This window comes from Acomys minous (assembly GCF_964271855.1).
Source record: "Acomys minous genome assembly, chromosome: 17".
NCBI lineage: Eukaryota > Metazoa > Chordata > Mammalia > Rodentia > Muridae > Acomys > Acomys minous.
The window spans coordinates 2,038,733-2,062,690 of NC_140500.1; the positions used below are offsets into that span (position 1 = coordinate 2,038,733).

At 47.9% G+C, this 23,958-nt stretch overlaps 1 protein-coding gene across 2 annotated transcripts in view; it reads right to left on the reverse strand.

The window, feature by feature from the left end:
• FAR2 (fatty acyl-CoA reductase 2) overlaps positions 1–23,958 on the reverse strand; it is a 96,365-nt gene that overhangs the window by 58,464 nt on the left and 13,943 nt on the right. Inside the window, exon 1 of one of the 2 annotated variants that reach the window (XM_084766208.1) lies at positions 21,735–22,083. The exons of the other annotated variant lie outside the window; for it this stretch is intronic. The gene's annotated coding sequence lies outside the window, so the exon portion shown is untranslated. Of the gene's footprint in view, positions 1–21,734; positions 22,084–23,958 lie in introns of those variants that run through there. 2 annotated transcript variants of the gene reach the window in all.

Consider the following 23,958-nt stretch of genomic DNA (forward strand, 5'->3'; position numbering starts at 1 on the left):
GAGGAGGGAGAGGTGGGAGGCGTTGAGCCTGGACTGCTCTATCTGTAATTCTCAGGTGCTCTGGCAGTACATGGCCAGGCTGTTCCCAAAGCCCTTTGGCCAGGGCCTCCGAGGCTTTGTGACAATCAGATAAGATCTAACCTCTGCCTCTCCTTGTCTTCCACAACACCAGGTTTTCACCATGTCCAAAGAACCTTTGTTTCTTAGAACTTCTCTTCCTAACTCTACAATTTGTTTATTTTTATTTTTATGTGCATTGTATGTCTGTGGGTGTCAGATTTTGGACTTAGAGACAGTTGTGAGCTGCCATGTGGGTGCTGGGAATTGAACTCAGGGTTCTCTTGAAGAAAAGTCAGTGCTCCCAACCGCTGAGCCCCTCTTCCTAACTCTAAAGCTACCGTGCCATTCCTGTGCTGTCCCATGTGGCCCTGGCATTAGCATTTTAAAGCCCCTCTCGTACAGGGAAGGCTGAGAGTCACTGACTGATCTCAGGTGCCCTTGTCCCTCAGTGAGCCACGGTGCCCCTCTGGCTGTCGCTCTCGCCACACCCACTGCACCGACAGTTCCCGCAGCAGCAGACTGCAAAGTTACCGACCCTCCTTCTATCACTCCTGCGCTCTGCCTCTTACTCTTCCTAGCACCAGGCTTCCTGTCTTCCCAGCCTCTAAATGCCAGTGTTGCCTTATTATCCAAAGCAGAGACAGAAGGCATCTGGGTGTGTCGGCTCACGCCTGTAAGTCCTCAAACAAGGCTGATGTAGGAGAGTCAAGAGTCCAAGGCCAACCTGAGCTACATATTGAGGCACTGTCTCAAAAAGACTCAATAAAGCTGAGGAGATGACTCGGTCAATAACGTACCTACCAAGAAAGCATGGCCCGAGTCCAGATTCCCAAGTAAAAAAGCCAGGTGCCGCTGTGCATATCTGTAATCCCAGCGCTGGGAGGCACAGACGTCAGGATGCCTAGCATCTGATGGTCAGCCTGCCTGACAAGCAGGTGAGCTCCAGGCTCAGGGAAAGAGGCTGTCTTAGAAAATAAGGCGTAGAGTGTCCGAGAAGAGCAACATTGACTTCTGGCTTCCCCATGTACATGCAAGCACATGTATGAATACTTACCTATAGGTGCAGACATGCGAACACACTCACAAGCAAAGCAAACAAAGTATGGGAGATACTCAAGTTGGATCCCAAGGAACCTTCCATTTAGCTCAATCTGTAAGTATTTTGATTGCTGCACATGGGACAGGAGCCCTGAAGCACAGCCAGACCATAATGTCACTCAAGGCAGCCATAGAGGACCTTTGTGGGAAAGTCATGCAGCCCCTGAGGCTGCGGCATTGGCTCTAGGGGTCTGAGGCTGCTGGCCAGGTCGACTACAAGCCAGTGGTTAGGAAGCACCCACAGTTTCCCAAACCATCCTGAGGAGTCAAGTACCTGTGTCAGGTAAACTTTGGGGCCACTTTTGGATTCAGTATCTTAATTGCACCTGACGTCACTGGTGACAGGAACACAGCAAAGACCTGAGTATTTCCATCAGCAGCTGAGACCAATGTGAAAGAAGAGCCAGGCACAGGGTTCAGTTCCCACGGGGGTGATGTCACCGGTAACGAGTCAGGCAGAGTGGTAGAGAGGGAGATGCCTCTGGGAGCCCGATGTCACGCTTTGTGGGGTCACGAGCAATTCCTGTACGGAAGCATGAAGCGTCAGATCGTCCGCTTCTGTTGGAGATTCATTCCTCAGAGATGGGCAGCACCATGCCTTGGACCAGAATCACGGTTCACATTTTAAAAATAAGCCTTTAGCTGGGCATGGTCCACTCCTGTGATGCTGACACGTGGCCGGAGGCCAGGGGACTAAATATTTAAGGTCATCTTTAGCTATATACTGAGCCTAGGACAGCACGGGTCACACAGAACCCTACCTCAAAAAAAAAAAAAAGTAAACAGAAAATTAAACTTCATACTGGGCAGTCTCCAATCAGAAATGCATAAACAGTGTTTTTGTTTTTCAAGATAGGAATTGTTTCTGGGTCCTTTTTATGCTAAATATATGGCTATTTAATTCCCAGCTCTGTGACACAGTTGTCTGAGACCTCATGAGATGCTAAGGTCCTTCCAGCCCTAAAGGAAACTGCCCGGTGTGAGGACCTTCCACTCTGGCCAGGACTATCCTTCTTTTGAGTTTAGTGGGTCACACGAAGCCTTTGCTCCTCTCCTAAGGGACATGACGACCACAACAGTGAGCGCTGGAAATAGGGGACTGATGTGTGCAGCGCCACACTTCATCCATGTCCTCCTGGCCTGAGCATTGAGTAGTCACCGTGAAGTGTCTGCTTGTGCCTCAGGGGGGTCAGGAGGTGGAGGGGGGCCGGTGCTCTCACATTCCTATTAGAACAGGAGCTATCTAGTCACCGGCTGTGCTCAGAGCAGAGGACAGGCCTCATTCCAGCTTACAGACCTGCGCCTAACCTCCAAGGACTTCTGGAAGGATTTGGGGTTTTGGTGGGGATGGGGGGGGGGCGGATGCGGGGAATCTGCAAGCTTTGTTATCACTCATGGCACAATGACCAGATAACACTAGGCCAGGCAGTCCATAGCACTTAGGTGGGGGGGGGGGGCGCTTAGTGAAACCGGTCAACCCAGGACCTCAGGTTTCTTCACAGAACAATGGGACAACTATGTGCAATTACGGTAGCTGATAACAGATCACAGATAGCGTCTGTCAGGAAAGACCTGGGAAAAGCAGGCTGGCTCCTTGGGTGTGGAACTCTGCCTTACCTCAGGGTCAAAGCACCTGCTGCTCCCTCTGCCAACAACACTTGTGCTTTCCTTTTGTTTCCTTCGTACCCCAGGCTGGAGTCGGCCATAGAAGCCAGCCTTGGATCGCAGCGATGGCAGTCCTGCTGTTGCGGCCTCAGGTGCGTGTCACCACTCTACTGGGTGCAAATCTCTTTCCTGGGCTGGAGATGGCTCCATGGCTAAGACCACCTGCTGCTCTTTCAGAGGGCCCAGGTTGGATTCCCAACACCTAAAAGATGACTCACAGTCATCTGTAACTTCAGTTTCAGGGTGTTTGAGGCCCTCGCTTGGCCTCTGCTGGCTCTGCACACATATAGTGAACATCCATCCATCCATCCATCCATCCAAGAAAAATACTTATAAGCATAAAGTAAAAAAATAAATAAAAGTTAGAAACTCCCGTGTTTCATCCTGCAGACTTCAGCCGCTGAGAGTCACACTCCAGGCACTTTCTTGGGAACCTTTTATGTCCACCTGAGTCTGCGTTTTCCTGTCTGTTGTGTGTTGGCTCCTCCATAAAACGTGCAGGAATTTTTCATCACTTCTTCTTATGAGGGTTTTGCCAGTGGCCTCGTTATAATATCAGGCCTGAGAGAGTGAGGTGGGAGGCCTGTGTATGCAGAGCTGTGTCTTCCTGGGAGCCATTTGCTCCGGGAGCTATGTCCCCTTCACAGGGCTGTGTGGTCATGTCCTCACAGGCACCCTGTTCTCTGAGGTCAGCTTCATCCACACTTAAAGAGAAAACACTGAGAAGCCTTCAGCATCTCTCTGTCTGGGGGCAACAAACTCATGTCTGTGGATTTTGGTCTTAGGGGTTTTAATTTTTACTTTATAAGCCTGAGTTGTTGTAGTTGTTGTTTGTTTGTTTTTGTTTTGCCAGCATGCACGACGCTCACAGGAGTTAGAAAAAGGCAACAGATCTCTGAGAACTAGAGTTACCGGAAGTTGTAAGCCACCCCGTGGGTGCTGGGAACCACAGCTCTGTCTCCTGAGAGAGCATCCACGCTCTTTACTGAGCCCCTCTCCAGGCTTTCATGTCTGTGCTAGACACAAGGCAGCTTCTCACTGCGCGCCATACCTAGTGGCCCAGGCGTCTGGTGTGGGACCTTATTCTGTGGAAAGGAGGAGAGGCAAGCTACGCCGACAGGCGTTCCTTAGTTGCTTCCAAAGATCTTGGTTGCCGGCCATGCAAGGCCTCTCTCTGTGGGGCCTGATGAAAGAGGCCACTTTACCTCTGACATTGAACTCAGAATCGTGTGCAAGTTTTGAGTTGCTGGTGGTTACCACACACTGTATGCAGGCGTGACCTTTGTTCCTACACCGAGGCTCAGTTTCCTCATGCGCATACAGTAACATGATGAGGATGAAATCCCTCTGATGGCCTCAGAGGAGAGTCACACAGTGCTCACAGTGTGATTCTGAGGCCCTTCTCACTAGCCAGCATTCACAAAGCACGTCACTCGTAAGCTGTCCTTCCACACGAACCAAGGGCTCTGCCCACAGTCTCTCCCAGGTCAGCGTTCTTTGGGAAATTAGATGTATATTATGAACTGATAGCTGACTTATTTTTTGGGGAGTGTTGATTTAAAAGTAATGATGTCTGACTTGTAGTGTTCTGCAAAAATGAGCCTGGTGGTACAAGCCCATACTCCCAGCTACTCAGAAGTCTGAGGCAGGTGCATCTCAAGTTCAAAGCCAGTCTGGGATACAGAGAGAATCTGAGGCCAATCTACATAACTTGCTGAGATGATCAGACTCAAAAAGTTAAAAAGAGGGGTGACTTGTGGCTCAGCATTCTGACAGTATCGCTTACAGTTTAAGAGCCTGGGACTTTCACTGCGCATTGCCAGAGCTCATCACGGACCTCAAAGTCATTTAAGACAGCCACCCTCCTGTATGCCCAGACTGCTTGTCGAACCTGCTTTTAAGAACCACACAATGGCCAGGCTGGGCGAGGTGGCACACGCCTTTAATCCCAGCACTCGGGAGGCAGAGGCAGGTGGATCGCTGTGAGTTTGAGGTCATCCTGGTCTACAAAGTGAGTCTAGGACAGCCAAGGCTACACAGAGAGACCCTGTCTCGAAAAACCAAAACCAAACCAAAACAAAACAAAAACCACATAACAATCAACCTGGCTTGCCTTTGGTTTCCTATAAAGTCAACTTTTACAACCTAAACTAATCCATAGCAGTAGCTTAAGTCATTCACTGTTCCATGGCCTGACCAGAATAATGCCTGTGTATCATTTGGTGAAAGTAGCAGATATATAAGTTGGGACATTCCCCAAATCTACCACAAAGCTTGAAAGCAACCATTTATGGGTATTGGTTGATAAACACTGATGTTTGCTGTCTGGGTCAGATGGAGTCTGTGGCTTCATCCTTTGTAAGCACAGTTAAAGGTTTCTGAAGAGGGTCCCACCCCCTCTCCCTGTGATGTGGCCATGCTGCTCAAAACAGAGCAAAGCCTTTGTTAGGCTCAGACACACAGCACACGCCGACAGTTCAATACAACTCGTACACGGGCTCACACAGACACACATAGACAGGACAGACACAGGGACAGACACAGGGACAGGAGGAGACAGAGATCCAGGCCCATGTAAAAGACACAGGAAGAACTTGAGGTAGAAAACTCACATCTGGACCCACTCTCTGTCAAGTGGCTCCTAGCAGAGGTGCTGTTACTTCTTTCTGTAATGTGGCACCGATGCTTTAGCGGTAACATGGAGTTAATAGCTAATGCATGTAACCCATGCGTGTGTGTGAGGCCCTGAGTCCAATATAAGAACAGGGATGGGGGAAGTGGTCATGCAAACCAAAGACAAGAGCTTCGCGTGGTGTTTCCATCTCAAGGGATATTGGGTGCTGAGCACCAGAGCTCTTCTGAAGTCACCCTCACTCTGAGCGTGTATACAAGCACTTACTCTGCCTCACCTCCACACGTCCCCAGCAACTCATGTGAAATACGACAAAAGCAGCTCAGACAGCAATGTGACAACTTCCTATAATAGCAGCGAAGGTGTTAGCAAGGCCACATAAAGGCACTACACCACCCCAAGTCCTGAGATGGACCCCAAGAAGGCATCGCTTCCTTTTAGTGCTACCCTTAGATTGCTTTTATGTTCCCAAGATGGCATCACCTCCCTGAACACCACCATAACACTGCGTTTACATCCCTATAAGGTACCTGCTGACAAGCTCTCCCCGAGATCGATCTGCAGTCTTGACTATTCTGCCCCCGCCAACCCCTTGCTTGTCCCCTTGAGATCCCCGCACCCTTTCTTTATCCCCTTGGCCTGTCCTGTTTCTACACTGCTGCCGGCTGATATGTCTGAATTAATGTACACCCTTTTCCACTCTCTTGCTGGGGTTCAGGGACTGGGGGGGTAGACCCTGAATTCTCCCAGAGCCACGAAGCAAACTACTTAAGCTGACTGGTGTGTGCTTCAGCACCTGTCCCACAGCACGTCTGCACATCACCTTTGCCTTCCTGACCAGGCCCAGCTTCACTGCGGAGACCAGGTCCGCGGCCTCCACTATACAGTCGCATTTGCCAGGGACAAGGCAACAGTTTCCAAATCTGTCTTCCCTTTAGATTTCCCATGCCCTGAGACCAGCAGGACAGTGCTATCTTTCTATCTCTACCGTCTAACTCCAACATGGCGCTATGAATAAATGCTTCATTAGCAGACAGATGGATGCACAGGTCACAGAGAAGGGAAAGAGAGGGAAACACCCCAAACACTGGTCAAATGCCTCCAGGTGATCAGGAGGGGTGCGACCAAGAGGAGGTGGGACAGGAAGAAAAATAAGGCTGAGCCATAAATGTATCTTCAGATCTAAAGCCTGCCCTGCTGTTCCTGTCCCGGCAGGTAGGACCATGGAGCGCTCTGTCGTTGCTCACAGAGGGGAAAATACACTTCAAAGCATCAAAGTTCTAAAGCCTCTGTCGAGAAAGCCGTGGATGTCAGCAGTGGACACAAAAGGAGAGGGTTACGGCATTTGAGGGGATGAAGGATAAGTGGGTGGGCTGTGTGTGCAGCACGGATGTGAGGGGTAAGGGGCGGTCCTCTCTCAGGTGGGACACTCGAAGTTCTCAGGAAGGCATGCAGTTTAAACTTAAGAATTGTTTGTTTCTGCTATGGCACCAGCCAAGGACAATACGTGCAGTAAACTTAAAACCTCTACCCAGATCTAGCCAATGGACAGGACATTCTCCACGGTTGAGTGGAGAGTGGGTTCTGACTTTCACACAAATTCTGGTGCCTCATATTTGACCATGTCCCCTGGATGAGGAGGCCTGGTGGCACTCAGAGGAAGGATAGCAGGCTACCAAGAAGAGACTTGATACCTATAAGCATATACAAGGGGAGGAAGTCCCCCTCAGTCACAGTCATAGGGGAGGGGAGTAGGGGGAAAGCGGGAGGGAGGGAGGAATGGGAGGATACAAGGGATGGAATAACTATTGAGATGTAATATGAATAAATTAATAAAGTATTTTTTTAAAAGAATTGTTGGTTTCCGAAACCTTCCTCTCAACATTTTCAGGGTATAGTTGACACCACGGTGAAAGTGTAGACAGGTACATGGATGGGGCCATTAAATGCACAGAAAGCCCATTGTTCCTCTACACGGATCTAATATTTCGGTTTAGGAAGTCAGGTACTATTTGAGCAACTAAATTCAGGGCCTATTAGAGGTACATTGGAAGCCAAGTGGACACAGTGAAAAGCAGAAAGGGCCCTTGTAAGGGCTCAGGCTGCGGCGACACTCCTGACTCCTTGGAACAGGTTTTGTTTGAATACCTTAGTGCACAGGTTGGGTAGATTGAAAACTTCCCTTCGTGTGAGTTTTCTCTCCACGTGGGCGTCCGTCAATCCTTAACAGACCCACAATACCAAGCAAGAGCCACTCACCTAACTGGCGGGCCACGGAGTCTATTTGCTCTGCTTATAAACAGACTTAAAGAGAAACACTTTCAAACAGTGCTTTTAAGGGATAGCTTTCTTCTCTGGATTTTATGGGGACACCCCATTTAGATTTGTGTGTTCCAAGAGTTTCCACTCTCCGCATAATGTCTGGCTGTGCGTCTCTGTATTTGTCCCCACCTGCCACAGGAGGATGTGATCTCTGATGATGGCTGAGCAAGGCACTGGTCTATGAGTATGGCAGAATGTCACTGAGAGTCATTTTATTGTGTTTTTTTTTTATTTTAAACTAATAATATTTGGTTTTGCCTGAGGTCTCTGGGCTATCTAGTCTCTCGTTCTTGGTCACTCAAGCAGTGTTGGGTATGGGCTCCATCTCACAGAATGAGCCTTAAAGTCAAATCAGACATCGGTTTGTTATTCCCACAAGCTTTGTGCCACCACTGCCCTAGTGTATTGTGCAGGCAAGACAGCACCGTCGAGCAAAGGCCTTGTAACTGGGCTGGTGTTCATGTGTCTCTCCTGGTAGCCTGCATAGAACCTTCTCACACCAAAGACACTAGAATGTAGGGGTGAAGGTTCTATGTAGGGGTGAAGCTTGCCTCTTCCATGCTCACTGGGTTGTGTAGGTGTTCCCCTCATCTGTGGGGCCTTGACGTCAGTTTGTGGAGAGCAACCTAATGTCTTGGCAACAGCCTGGGTTGTTTTGGGGATTTCTGTGGAATCCCTTTAGGAAAAAAATTTTTTTTCCAAGTGTCTTCCAAACCTTCTCTGCTTCTCTTTGAGTGTGTCCTTGTGGTCCCTCCTCTGTAGATCCATTGAGGAGTCGGTCCCAGGCCCTCCTAGTTGATCATGGTATTAACTTCTGGTGGTCTGAATAGGAACGGCCCCTCATAAGCTCATAGATTTGAATGCTTGGTCACCAGGGAGTGGCACTATTGGGAGGTGTGGCCTTGATGGAGGAAGTACATGGTGGGCTTTGAGATTTCAAGTACTCAAGCCAGGCCCAGTGTCACTCTGTCCTCCTGCTGCCTGCTGATCTACATGTAGAACCCTCAGCTCCCTCTCCAGCACCACGTCTGCCGGCACGCCGCCATGCTTCCTGACTTGACAATGACGGACTAAACCTCTGAGCTGTGAGCCAACGCCAATCAAATGTTTTCCTGTGTAAGAGTCGCCGTGGTCATGGCCTCTTTTCACAGCAGGACAACACCCTAACTACAGACATACCTCTTTATTCTTCACTCAACCCTAGGGTGGTTTTTTTTTTCAGATATTTTGTTTGTTTTATTTTTCCCTGTATACTTCCCCAATGCACATTATTTTCCTGTTAAGGCCCTGGTGTTGTGTGATATGCTGGTTGCATCCCCCCTCCCGGTGGGTAGGATCAGATATTTGGAGGAGCCACCTAAGAGCGGTGTTAATCACAGGTGAAAAGTGTGGAAGAATCAAGTGAGAACATCCACCAGTGTCTGCGGCCAAAGGAGGTTTAAAGAAAAAGTCTTTTAAAAACAGAAGAATCAAGATGTCACATAGCTCTTCCCCTAAGAGTGCTTTTAAAAAAGAAACACACAAAATCTGGGTTTCGGGGGCTGGAGAGATGGCTCAGCAGTTAGAGCACTGGCTCCTTCTGCAGAGCATGAGGTTCAGTTCCCAGAGCCGACAGGGGCCTCACAACTGTCTGCAGCTCTAGTTCCAGGGGATCCGACCTCCTCTTCTTGCCTCCTCAGACACATACACATAGGCAAACCACTCAAAAACATACAGATAAAAATAAACAAATCTTAAGAAAAAACCCAAAACCAATCCTGATCTATGAGAGATTTAACTTTGGGGAACATCCCCCCATGAGCCGTGCTGAGAGCGCTGGCCACTCTTTCTTTTCCTCATTGTATGTTAGCCAAATTATCTTGTTCTTACAGACCCAGCGCACTGACTCTAGCTTGTTTCAGGCCCCTCCCTCCCTGCCTTCGCTGCACTAGGGCAGGCTGAGAAGAGGGCCAGGTGCTCTCTTTCACCAGCTGTCACTCTGACCGTATGGTCCAGGCTTCACCCAGCCCCTTCCAGAAACCACCATAAAGCCTGGAGGACACCAAGAGCCACCGCCAGCCGTTGCCGAGGCAGCACATGTTGTCCCACCGCCTGGTGGGTTCTTACAGAGTTCAGCACACTCTTGATAGGTTCACTCATTAAAGTGATACAAATTCAAGCCAGCACACAACTATTTCCCTTTGCCACCTCTGCTTAACAGCAGGCACGGGGACCCTCACTGGAGGGACAGGTAAAAAGACTGTGGTGTGTCTAGATTAAATAGAAGTCTACTACAATTAAAAAAAAGAGTTTCCAAGCCAGGAAAAGAATTGGAGGAAAAATACCAGAGTAGGAAGAAGTGAAAGAAGCCAGTACCAGAGACCAAACTCTTGTGTTCCAGCTAGTGGCATGGCCCATGGAAAAGATCAGCATCTGGACTGGATCAGGGTGAGGTAGTGGAGAGGCACAGAGGACTTTGGGTTGGCAGGGTTACTCTGTAAGCCATTAATGGGGGACACAAACTAACAGGGGTACAACACTAGTATAGACTCCATTGCAAGTGTGTGTGTGTTTGTACATGTGTGTGTGCGTGCATGTGGGTATGTGAGTGCTTTGTGTATGCACATATGTGTGTATATGTGTGTGTGTGTGTGTGTGTGCGCGCATTTATGTGTGCACTGCTGACTTTCGGTGTCTTTCTCAACCACTATTATCTTTTGAGGCAGGGTCTCTCTTCACTGAACTTGGAGCTCAATGTTTCAGCACTGTTGAGTGGTTTAAGGAGTCCGCTCATCTCTGCTCTTGCAGCTCTATGATTACAGACACGCGCGCCACCACGCCTGGTGATGTGTGCCTGGCTATCTGTGCCTGGCGATCCGAGCCTGTGTGGGGTCACGGCTCATGCTTTCTCCCTGTGCAACACTCACTTTATTGGCTGAGCCATTTCCCCAACCCGGATGTAGGGACTTTCTGTACTTTTCACTCACTTTTGCTGCGACTCTGGAGCTGCTCCAGAGCTTTGCTGCCACACTATGAATGTCAAGGCGAAAACTTGCATAGCTAGAAGTGTAAGAATCTGAACTACCTGTTTGAGCTTGTCTCAGAAAATAAAGCAAAGGATTTTAGCCACAATTTAAAAAGAAATCTCTTTTTAAACATTCACAGCTAGGTTAAATGTAATAATGCTCACAGTCCCAGAGGCTCAGGGTCGAAAAGCACCGCCGGTGAGGACTTGCCTTGGGGATGGCGGTGGGGCCTTTAGCTCTGCGCTCGCTCGTAGGGTGGAAAGAAATCTCTTCAGGTGCTCAGCATCGATGGAACCCAGGGCACATTTGGTTATAAATGCAAAAGCAGTGTCCAGGAAGGAGCCAAAGCGTTTGCTGTGACATTTTCTTGCCTTCCATTTCCTCTTTTGTTTTAATGTTGACCAGAATACCCCCCATCAGGAACTGCCATAAAACTGTTGCTAAGTTAACAGGCCTCACCCCTTAAATAAACTTAAGACTTCTTTACACCTCCGTCCATGTTACTGGTTCAGTCACAAATGAGATAGTTTATGGATCTGCTGAGCGCTAGTTGACAAACACTTAACAAAAGTCATCTGTTGAGATGGAACCTGGAAACAGGCAGATGATGATGTCTCCAAGGCTTTGAAGCAGCTTTCATGGGCGTCTTGGAGGAGACTGTATACATAAGGCACACACAGCCGTGCCTGGAGGAGACTGTATAAGTAAGGCACACACAGCCGTGCCTGGAGGAGACTGTATACATAAGGCACACACAGCCATGCCTGGCACCCAGCAAGAACTGGATAAATGTGAATCTCCTTTCCGTTACAACTAATTGTCCTCGAGCCCTTTGGGGCTTAGAACCTGGAAAATCTTCTAGGGGCTTCAGAATTTATTAGTTTGATCTTCCTGCCCCCTGTCTGGTGCTAAGGGTTGAATCCAGGGCCTCCCACACGCTAGGCAAGGCCTCTGCTGCTGAGCCACCTCCCCAGCACCTCTGATGCTTTATTTTTGTACTAAAAACATTCAGTTGACATAGTAAAAAGGACAATTTAATTTACTTCATTTTAAAGGTATAACAAAACACAGCATTTACTCTTTGTTGCATCTGAGGTGATGAGGAGGGGAGAGGCCATGATAGTGTCTGTCCTACCTCTCTCCTCTTACCCTAGGAATCTGCCTAGAGCCCTGACCAAAGCCATAGGGAAGCCACCCTGACCAACTTTCATAAACCACCTAGTTCTAAAAAGGAGTACTATCAGGAACTGAGGCTTCATCGCAGAGCAGTGAGAAGGCAGCTCTGGGAAGTGCACACAGTTGCCGGGAGAGCTACAGACACCAAAAGAATATCCAAACCCTTTCTCAACCTCAGTCTTTAGCTCAGGTCAGTGCCCTTGAAAAAGAAAGGCCAAGCCCCCAGCAAACATCCTGGAACCTCCATGTGACTGAAGCTTTGTCAGGAGGAACCTGTGAATATGTCAGATCAAGTTTCAGCCAGAGTTGCCATAGCAGAGGTATACTTTGGTCACGTCACTCAACTGCCTCACAGTGGCTTCCGCCACCCCTGGGGAAGGCAGGCCTCCTGGAGCTCGGGGCTTGCACCTGCTTATGAGTGAGCGTGCGGAAAGCATTGCTTAGCTCAAGGCATCAGGAGCTCTTCACCAGGACCGCAGTTTTCCACGGGATCAACTTCAGCTACTCGCAGTCCATTTTAGCTCACAGAGTCACCGGCGCATCCTTACACATTCATGGACTACTGTCCGGCACCAGGCCTCCTTGCTAGACCACATAGATGCCAGGGTATTGCCGGCTAGAAAACTCAGGGGTGTTTCCTACTCTGCAAATGGACACAAATGAAACATCAAGGGTCACACGTCAGGATCTAGGGCTGGAGAGATGGCTTAGCTGGTAAAGTGCTTCTCGTATAAATGTGTGGACCCAGCACTCACATTAAAAAAAAAAAAACCCAACTGTGGTGCCACACACACCTGTAATCTCAGTACTGGAGAGGTGGGGGGCAGAGACACAAGTCCCACGGAGAGACCATGAGCCGTCAGAATAAGTTCTTCACTGTGGCCTCACCCACACATGTGAACACACACATACGCATGTATACACACATACACACACACACACACACACACACACACACACACACACACTTGGGAGCTGGACCGGAACCAGGCTGAAATCTTGATGTAATTAGTACACTAAAATGACAGCATTGTCAACTCAGAACACGGTTTGTTTTGAGAGCAGAGGTGTGAAACAGTTTGTGTAATACACAAACCAGAAGAACACAAAAGACAATGCGCTTCACCATGGGACCAGAACGGGGAAGCCTGGGTTATCTTCTTTATATTCAAAGTTGAGGGAAACAGGACTGTTGGAACGCCAGCGCAGGATCCACGGCCAAGTGAGGTGAGTGGAGCGAGCCAGCCGGCAGCCTGCGGACCAAGGCCCAGCAGACGAGCCCAGGGGCCAGATCCCACCCACAACTGCTGTGCTGAATTTGCTTGGAGCACAGCCAGAGAGTAATTCACGTATCATCTTAGCTTCTGCCATGGAGTAGCGACAGGCCGAGCCCAGCAGCTGTGAGGGAACCTGGCCGAGGCGAGCCGCATCTTGTGCTCGCCTTCGGAACCCAGACCTACAAATCCCAGCTAGTCAGAGAAAGCACAGTTCCTTGCAAGTTTTCGCATGAGACTGGGAGATGGCCCAGTGGTAAAGCGGTAACCACGCAAGTGTGAGGGCCTCAGGACTCTGGTAAAGTCAGTTTGGGTCTGATGGTCGGCCTGTAATACCAGTTCTCAGCTGCCAGAGACAAACGGTTCCCCGGGCAATCTGGCTAACTAGGTTGGCTAAATCCCCAGGCTCTGGGTTCAGCAAGAGACTCTGGCTCCAAGAGTGAGTGTGGAAAACACTCAGTAGCAACCTCTGACCTCCACACGAATGCTCTCACATGTGTATGCCCACCCCCAAGCACACACACAGTGAACACACACACACAGTGAACACACACACACACTCACACACACACACACACGCACATACACACACACACACACACACACACACACACACATGCACTACTCTTATAGATGATGAAAAAAGACTATTTTCAGAGAAGCTGTGAGATTCTCTAACCTTTGTAACTTAGAAATGTGCACTGATGCTTATATCTCAATCCACTTAAAGTATCTGTGACTTGTTGGGTTTAAAGCTTAACACCTTAGATTTAAAATTCAGAGTATACATATAAATGCATATGTGTATGTGTATAGACATATGTGTATGCATAAGGTATTTTAATAGAAAATAGAATATATTCATGGAAAATAGGAAATAATTAAGGAATACCTAAAATGTTTTCATTTTTCAGACAAGCTTTAGGGAAATGAAAAGTGCACAAAGGATTGTTTTTGATGTCATGTGAGCAAATGCCAGAAAAAAAAACCTAAGAACATATAAAATTGTTCTTGTAAAAAAAAAAAAAACAAACAGGCCAGTGTGGAGCCTCCCATCTGTAACCCAGCGCTGGGGAGGGTAAATGGAGAGGAACCATCATGTGTTCGAGGCTAGCCTGTGCTACGTAGCAAGCTCCAGGGCAGGCAGGAATCTGCAGGAAGTCTGAGTCTCCAAGAATAAAGGTGGGCAAAGGTTCTGTGAGTATGTCTCCTTGCTAGAGGGAACTTTGGGCAAGTGCTTCTCTAAAGCCAGAGCTTTAGCCAGGACAAGGCTGCAGAGACTGAGGAGACAGGAGAAGCCTGAGTCCGGGTCCCACCCAGGGGGCAAGAAGAAAGCAACTATGGGCGCAGAAAGTGGCAGATGGAGGCGTGATTGCATATTTTTTCTTCTGGAGTGAAGCTGAAATTACAAAATGGTCAATTTAACTTCATCTCTGAAAAGAACCACACTCGGATGACTCAGCGCAGAAGTTGGCTCGCAAGCTCTAGCAAGCGCAGGGCGGCCCTTCTGCAAAGCATGTCTGACCGTGATGGCGACAGGACAGACACTCAGGAACGCTGGGGCCTGTCACCTGGATGCGTGTGGCATGGGCACACGGCCTGTCATTCTTAACTGAAACGAGTTGTCAGTGTAAATGCGCACCAGGTTCAAAAGTCTCAACCCCGAAAAACCCCACACAGCAGCTCAGCAATGCGCTTTCGCCAACTGCACGCTGAAGTTTACCGTTACACACACAGGGCTAAGCGAAGTGCGTCACTGAAATATGTTATCCAACAGCCAAAGTAAGGAGCAGCCTGGAAGTCACCACGTGGAGGGATAAAGCAGCTCCGCGTGTGCTTCTGAGTTTACTCAGCGTGGAGAAGAACGGCCGCAGGATGTTAGCAGGAAGATGGGCAGAGACGGGATGACCACTAGATAAAGTGAGCCAGACTCCCGAAGACAAATATTGCCAGCTTTACTCATAGATGAAAGCTAGATCTAAACATATGCGTATGTTAAACCTTCAGACTTATATGTGACCACCCAAATTATACATATATATGTATATATATGTATGCATACACACACACACACACACATATAAATGCACACACACAATTGAATGTAAAAAGGGGATTACGGGATGAAGACGGACTATTAGAAGGCATGTGACATGAAAGAAAAGGTTATTTTGGGGAGAAGGAGGTAGCAAGAAGGAAGGAAAGTGCTCGGGGCAGTTAAAATGCCTACTGTTACTTAATGTCAGCAATGACGTGGTATGGAATATTTCATTCATTTGAGATCCATCCATACACTTAGTGCAATATAACAGAAGTTCATAAGGGCATGGGATTATATCTTATTGGGGTAAGAAATTACTATGTGACATCGTATAGTTAGGGACTAAAAGGTTGTGCAGAGCATATGTATTAGCTATTGGGAGACCGAGGCTGCAGGGAGGGGAGTTTGATCTTGAGCTTGTTTGGTCCTCTGATGCCCACACTGGTGGTTCCTGCTCTTCAGAACTGTATGGTGCTTGCTTCACACGGGTCCTGACAGAGCTCCCCTCAGAAAGAGACAAGGAAATGATGTGAGTGGGCAGGGAAAGCTCCAGGAAGGACCATGACATTGTCAGGCCCATGTTAGATGGGCCGCGGCTTCTCAGTAAAAACCTGCATTCCAAATACATCAGATCCGAATTCAGATGGACTCCTGACACAGACTATAACCCGGGAGGAAGGTTCTGATCTAGACCTGACAAAGAACAAATGGGATAGATGTGTGAGTGACCTCATTACACCAGCCCCATCTGGTGGGATTATTACACGTGTGGAAAGAGAAGGAAGTGAAGAGTCCTGTTGCGTGACGGTAACAGGCTCTGGAGGCATACTAAGTGAGGTACGAAGCAGGGATACTGCAAAAAACCAAAAGACGAGGACAGCTGAAAATCACTTAAAAACAGAGAGACACGTTGGAGCTGAGCTTCTGAGGCTGGGAGGAAGAGGGCACAGTAGAATGTCTGTGGGAAACCAGCTGCATTTGCATCACTCATTTTTTTCCATTTGCATTGATAATTTAACCCAAAGAGGAAGGGAATTTAAAAGCCAGAAGAGTGTTTTTACTGAGCATCATAAACTTGGAGGATCAGAGGAAGGTAACAGAAAATGTCAACCGAGGTTAAATATCTCCCTTTCAAAGAGGGCAAATGGTCTTTGGCCTGCTTGGATGCTCCAGGCAGCGTGAAACAGGCTGAGGAACAGCAGCTCCCAGGCGCCAGGCAGAGTGGAAGGGGGTGGAAACAGCACAATTCGCCCATCACAGCATCCTGATTCTAACCCTGACCTGATCTCCCCCAGGAGTGCAGATACAAATTGATTTCTGCCCTGGATAGGTAATTATCCTGGCAGAGTTACATAAGGTTCTTTACAGAGGAGGATTGGTCTCTTGGAGCTATTTTGATCTTTGTGCTGGTGTGTATGTGTGTGTGTGTGTGTGTGTGTGTGTGTGTGTGTGTGTGTGTATGTATATATTTGAGGTTCAGTTCTTATGCCGTAAGACATCATCTTAGGGTGCTCAGTTAACCCCGTGGGCTCACAGCGGTGTCAGCCATCACCTTTGCCACCTTTCACATCTCTGTGCCAGTTCACGCTAGGACATACGTCTCTATAAAGTTTCCTCTAAGATTCTCAGCTGCTGCAGCTTGTGTTAGCATGCACTTGGAGTTGTCGGCTGTTCACAGCAGAGGCACAATGCCTGTGGTGTTTCGTGTACGAATAGTAACAAGATAAACACGTAGGCATTGTTGACAGAACAGTCTTCTGGGTGAAGCCTCCATTTCAGCTCACGGAAATGAAATGAAACTTATACACATACAAACACATGGAAATGAAAACATGTAATACTTAAAAATACTATGGGCGTATCGCATATCAATTTGATTTTTGAGATAGGGTCTCATTCTGTATCATAGGTTTGACTCAGAGCTCACAGCCGCTGTCCTGCCTCAGGCCCCAGGTGCTAGGGTTACAAATATAAATGAGCTCACCTGGGCAATCTGATGATCTTAACTATAGGGTATTTAATTTTGGTGAGCTAATTTTAAATACAAATTTCAAAAGAGTAATCTAACAGTATCTGTTTCCTATTCATTATGTATTTTTAAATTTATAAACAAAATAAACACTAAGAAAAAGCGTGGCCCAGCATTTTGTACATGATTAGGAATTGATGGAGGTGAGAGGTAAACCACGAGGTAGACGTGACTTCGTATGTGAATGTTTGCTAGTGTGTGCAGTGCTGCACACCTGTGATGCACACCTGTGATGCACACCTGTGATGCACACCTGTGATGCACACCTGTAATGCACACCTGTGATGCACACCTATGATGCACACCTGTGATGCACACCTATGATGCACACCTGTGATGCACACCTGTGATGCACACCTGTGATGCACACCTGTGATGCACACCTATGATGCACACCTGTGATGCACTCCTAAGGAGGCTGAGGCGAGAAGATCGATTAAGCTCAGTCTGGGCTACAAAATATGACCTTGTCTCAAAGCAAGTAAACAAAACCAAGCATACACATATACATGTACACACACATATATATATTTCATATACATCCACATACACACACATACATCCTCCATATACACACATACATATACAAACACACCCCCTACTCCTACATGCACATATTTATGTACATACCTACCCCACATATATACTCATATACATCCACATACACTCATTCACAGACACACATTTACATGTACACACAAACCTAGATACACATATACACTCATATGCACATATACATATTTACATAGATATTCACACATACACACATATTCAAATACACCCCACCCCACACATATACACACATTTACATATATGCTCCCATATATACATACATATACAAATACCCATACATACCTACACATATCTACACCCTCTACACTCACACATACATATATCCCCTCACATACACATATATACCTACTTACCCCTACCCACATACTCACATACAGCCATATAACATTTATTCACCTAAACACAAACATACTCATATATACACACATACACACAATCATATATACACAATTCACATACATACACACATTCACATGTACACACATACATACACATAGACACACAAACATACATACACAGATATACACACACTCAAACATATATGCTCACATACATACACATATTCAGATATACACACAAACATACACTCATGTGTAGACACATTCACATATGTACCAACATACATACACACTCCAAATACATATCTACACACCCACCAACCCATCCACACATAAACACACCACACACACACACACACACATGCATATACGTGCACACACACACATATACATTCTCATACTGACCCCTCCGCACAATACACACGCATACATTCCTTTGCACATATACCCACATACATACATGTAAGCACACATTTGCATATGCACATACACACACATACGCAAACATAATGCCTGCAGTGTGAGAGCATGTATGATGTGGTACAGTCCTCTTCATATGCACAGGACTAGTAAGAAGGAAAACCCATACAGCTCCTCAGGAAACTCCAGCGTTGCAGCTGTTTGTATTTTATGACTGTTGGGGCTGCGGGGCGGACGGATACACTGAGCGCTGGGTGTTGATGGACAGGCACGTGGGTATGTCCTTTCAGTAAATGTTCATGTAAGTTCAGGGACATCTTGGGGACCGAAGAAAGGAGTCGCTCCCGAGACCAAGCACCCCCTCTCTAGAATTCCTTATGGAGCCTGGATCCACTGTCGGGAGGTTAGGAGGTCTGGGTGCATCGAGGGCAGTGAGTGCACCCGGGAAGGTGGATAGCAGGCCTGTCCTGCCACCGCCTTTCTCCTTCCCTCCTGGCTTCTGCTCACAGCTGGGAACACTCTGTCTTCGTGGACAGGACACACGCATTGCTGGATGTTGCAGGCCGGCTGCAACCGGTTTGCAGTTCAAAGCTGGTACTGTACCTGGCGCACCTGCAGTGTGAGGATAGCAGTGCCCCCCACGGAGCCCTGTCTGTGCATGCGTGAACCGGGGACACTGAAGCTGGGTACCACAGGTGCGCCCCCACCCAGGAGCCGTGTGAAGCGTCTCCGCGCAGGAGGGAAATCTAGGGCAGCTGTTCCCACTGGCCCTCCTACGCTGGCTGCTAGAAAACTAGTTATGTCTCTAGATCCCAGTTTTCGGTCTAAAAAAATGCCACTGGATCAGGGGTGAGCGGTGCCTGGGCAGGGTTCCCAGTGTCAGGCTCCTCCTGTCCTCGTTTGCCCACAAGGGCATTTGTGCAATAGTCAGCTACAGTAAAGACGGGGACACGGACAGAGCCCTTTAGAGAGACGGGCCATTTGCTCTGTAGACTATTGGGGTTATTTTTATTTTTATTTTTTATTTTTTTGCAGCGGGCCTCATCCTGTCTCCCTTACCCGGACTCCGCTCAGCTGAATCAGGGTGAGTGAGATTTGGGTCAAGGACCTAAGCGTGTGGCTCAGGCCAAGGCCTCCAACTCCACCTCTCAACGGTTTGGCTCCATCCGTGGTTGCACCACACACAAGCTCCTCAGGCTCTGGGCCTGGGTGACTGAAGCAAGATGACTAGTTTCAGAAAGTCTCTGGTCCCAGGAAATATGTACCGTTGCTTCATTTTATGTGGTAAACCCAGGCTACCCGTCAACCTTGCACACCCAGCTGATGGAGGAGCACAGGTCAGCAGGGCCGAATGGATCTCCGGCAGTTTGTTCCAGAATACAGCTTCAAAGACGGGAGATGCTCGGCTGAAAGCACCTGACAGGCTTGTACAGGCTGGGGTTCAAGCCCCAGAACTTGGAAAGACAATAATACAAATAATCTATACAAATAATCTATACAAATAATCTATACAAATAACTAAATAGCTTTTGCCTCCCCCATAGCCAAGCCTATCACTTATTTTTTTTTGGAAAAGCATCAATGTGGTTATGTAAAATGAACTTTTTCTCCCTCCCCCTTCCTCCCCTTTCTCCACCATTTTGAATTGCGTTCTCTTGGCTGGAAGCCCAAATGAGCGCCGAGCAATGCAAACAGCCTGGATGTGCTCCGCAGGTGACACCTGCAGGGGTGTCAAGTGTGTATTACAGTCTCTCCTCACAGGACCACCCTCCGCGCGCCTGTGGCATGTGGAATGTGCTCACTGCGTGCTCTGACTTCTTCTGACGTCGTGCTGACAGCCTAGCAGCGTGGTGGCAGGTTTATGTTCTTACTTCAGACTCTCCTAGGCTGGCCCTTGACCAGATCATCCACACGCTATTTTCTCTACGTGAAAATGAGATATTTTCCCTCTGAAAGAGCTCTTTCATTTCCAGGCTGTTAACATGAGGCAAATTACACAAAACTGCTCCCAATACTGCCTTTCTCTGGTAAATGACGTGTTCTCACTGTTTTTGGTCGAACTCGGCTGGCATTCTGAGTCCTGAACTTGAAAGAGCTTAATGTCAGTCTGGTGATTCTGAGAGACGCATCACAGTTAGGAAACTAGCTAAGAAAAACAAAAGGATTCTCTCCTTAGAATAATTGTGTGTGTGCACGCGCGCGTGTGCATGCGTGTGCATGTGTGTGTGTGTTCGTGTCTGCACATGTATGCACACATGTGTGTAGAGGCCAACAGCAGCTGTTTTCTGAGGCGGGGCTTCTCACTGATGCAGTTAGAATGGCTGACCAAGAAAGCTCTAGCAATCTACCTGTTTCCGCCTCCCCAATGCTGGGGTCACACGTGTGCACCGCCACGCCCATCTTTTCCATGGGGGCTGGGTCTTCATTATTGTGTGGCAAACAGTTTACTCAGTGCCCTCCTGCCCTGCCCTGGGCTCCTCCCTTTAATCACCATCTGCTTTGCTATCACCAAAGCACAAGATCTTTTATATAGCAGGAACCAAACCTTCCTTTAAAACGAATTTGCTGAGCTTCTCTGCCAACCTTCACACGGGGAAGCGGCAACTGAGGCACTTATAGTTTAGAGATAGTAAACAATGATCTCTATTGTCTAATCAGGGCTGGAGAGGGGGCACAGCAGTTACGAGCGCTGGATTCTGTTCCAGAGGACTCAGGCTTAGTGCTCAGCTCCGACTTGGGAGCTCACAACTGCCTGTAACTCCAGTTGCAGGGGATCCAATGTCCTCTTCCATGGGCAGTTCATGCATGTAGCACACACACACACACACACACACACACACACACACACACACACAGGAAACACACTCACATACACAAAATCTAGAAAAGTTTAAAAACTAGTTACCACCCTGGTTAGCAGTTTTTGGAGCTTACGTGGCATTAGGAAGCTTTGTTTGAAATTTCCATTATTTGAAAGTTTCAGTTGCTGCGGTCAGCTAGATTTTAAATTTTGGGATTTTGTTCCATTTTTTCAGTTTTCCCTCTAGGATGTCAGTGGGATAAATGTAAACGCATCATCACTTCTAATCTGAAAGACTTACTGTTTGCTTGGTCCTGAGCCGAGCTTCAGACATTAAGATGATCCCTGGATGAAGGCAGGAACCTGTGAGGACCACTTCATCATCAGTTCCTTGCTCTCCACGTCCAGAAATTAGGTGACCAGGGTACCACCAGGATCACCTGCCAGTAGCCAAAGGTCCTCTTGTCACCTCACAGTGCTGTCGATCACAATACTCTGTCTCCGCCAATCCAGGACACATCCAACCACACACCTTTCTTTTGCAGAGCTGAACCAAAGTTCACTAACTCCTAATGGGCCTGGCCGTAAGCCAGCATCAGAGGCGGGACGTCCCCCACATCTGTGTTGGCACTTCACTGCCTCCTTTATCAAGATCCCACCTTCTGGTACTTTCCAGAACCTTACTTAAAGAATACTTGTGGATTCTAACTTTGTGATGCACATCTCCTCCAGAACTCTGTGTTAGTCACCGAGTGCCCAGAGCTATCCCAGCAGTCCCTAGTCCCTATATGAGGTTTTACAAGCTGATAACCGCCTGTGACCGGTTACAGCCACATGTCAGGTGCACTTACTCACATACAGTAAATGTCCTTCTTGAGTAGGTCGACACATGTCAAAGTAGAAGAAAGTCTCTAAATCAATCAGCATGCTAAGTGTTAGTATAATTCATAAGTTGTGTCTTGAATGTAGAATTTATTTGACAGTTCTGTGAACAGACGACTTAATCACCTCCAGCAGAATTCAGCCTCAGAAGGAGAGGTGCTGCGGGGTGGGCGCTGGCCATAGAAGAACAGGACACGAAACAATGGCGCATGGAAAGCCATTTGTCAGCAAAACAAGATGTGCCAGTTTACACATTGTCTGACATGAACAGAATAGAAGGGGGAGGGGACAGCGGCTGAGGGTCGGCTGAAGCTCAGAGAACAAAATTATAGGAGAGGTGGGCTGAGGAGACGTGGGCTGAGGAGACGTGGTCTGGGAGAGAGCTTAGTCCTGCCTTGTAGAAGAACCTGAGTTTGATTTCCAGAATACAGAAGAAGAATCTGAGCATGGTGGTACATGGTGGTAATTTCTGTACACACACACACACACACACACACACACACACACACACACACACACACACACACCCTTTAGGAAAGACAGAAGTATCAATCGTGGACACGAGGAGGTGATTTCATTCTCTCAAACAAGAAGGAAAAAAGTAGCCAAAAAGTGACCAGCTGAATAAATGTGTGGGCTGAGCAGAACCCAGCGCAGATCTCTGCTTCTGTGCAGTGAGAGACAGAGTCCTACCTCACGAGGAAAGCTGAGGACAAAGGAAGGGCGCTGGAAGATGGGCGAACGTTGGTAATAACTGCTTCAGATAAGACATGAAACACACGGGAGACACCAGTGAAGATGCTGCCAGCAGCGACGAGTCCCTCCGAGAGTCACGACGCCTTTGCACTGTCCCCATCGCTTATGAATATGTATCTGTTTTTGTCTAGTAACACCCAACTGCTTATATGAAGCAGAGAACACAGTTGTTGGTGGGATCCAAACTCAGGGACTGCAGAGACGGCTCAGCGGACGTGCGTGCTGCTTTAGAGGAGAATCAGAAAGCTCCAGACCTGATCCCCTCTTTGGCCTATGAGGATACCTGTACTTACGTGTTGCATGTAAACGCACACAGGCATATGTACATGCAGATTAATAAATCATTTTTTAAAAAGACCAAAACTCAGAGATTAAAAGTAGAACAGAGTAGGGTCAGATTTCAGGACTGAGTCACAAATGTAGGCCACACAGAGAAGGGGTTAAGATCATAGGAAGCCACCAACTCCGAGAAAGGCGGGTGTGCCTTCGTGTTTATGTGTGTGCATCAGGGAGTCAAAGGGCCTAGAACAGAGGGAGAAAGAGCATCTGAAAATAGTCTCCTTCACAAGCCTGACTGTCAGATTTAGAGATCTCGTGACACCATGCAGAGCGGTGCTGAGAAGGGGCTGGCCTCACGTGTAGATTTCCAAAAGTAGGAGCCATTGGTGCTCAAAATAAAAATGGGCAGAGATGCAGGGTCGCAGCTGGAAGGGACTCTGTGCTTGCCCGTGTGGAACTTGCTCTCAGGGTGCTCTCAGGAGTGGGAACGGAATGAAACTAAAAATTAGACATCAGGGAATGGTGTGGGGGCAGAGGTGACAGTGAACAGGTTCCCTGTGTCAGAGACGTGGTCAAAGAAGACTAACCCTGACCCACATTCCGGGATG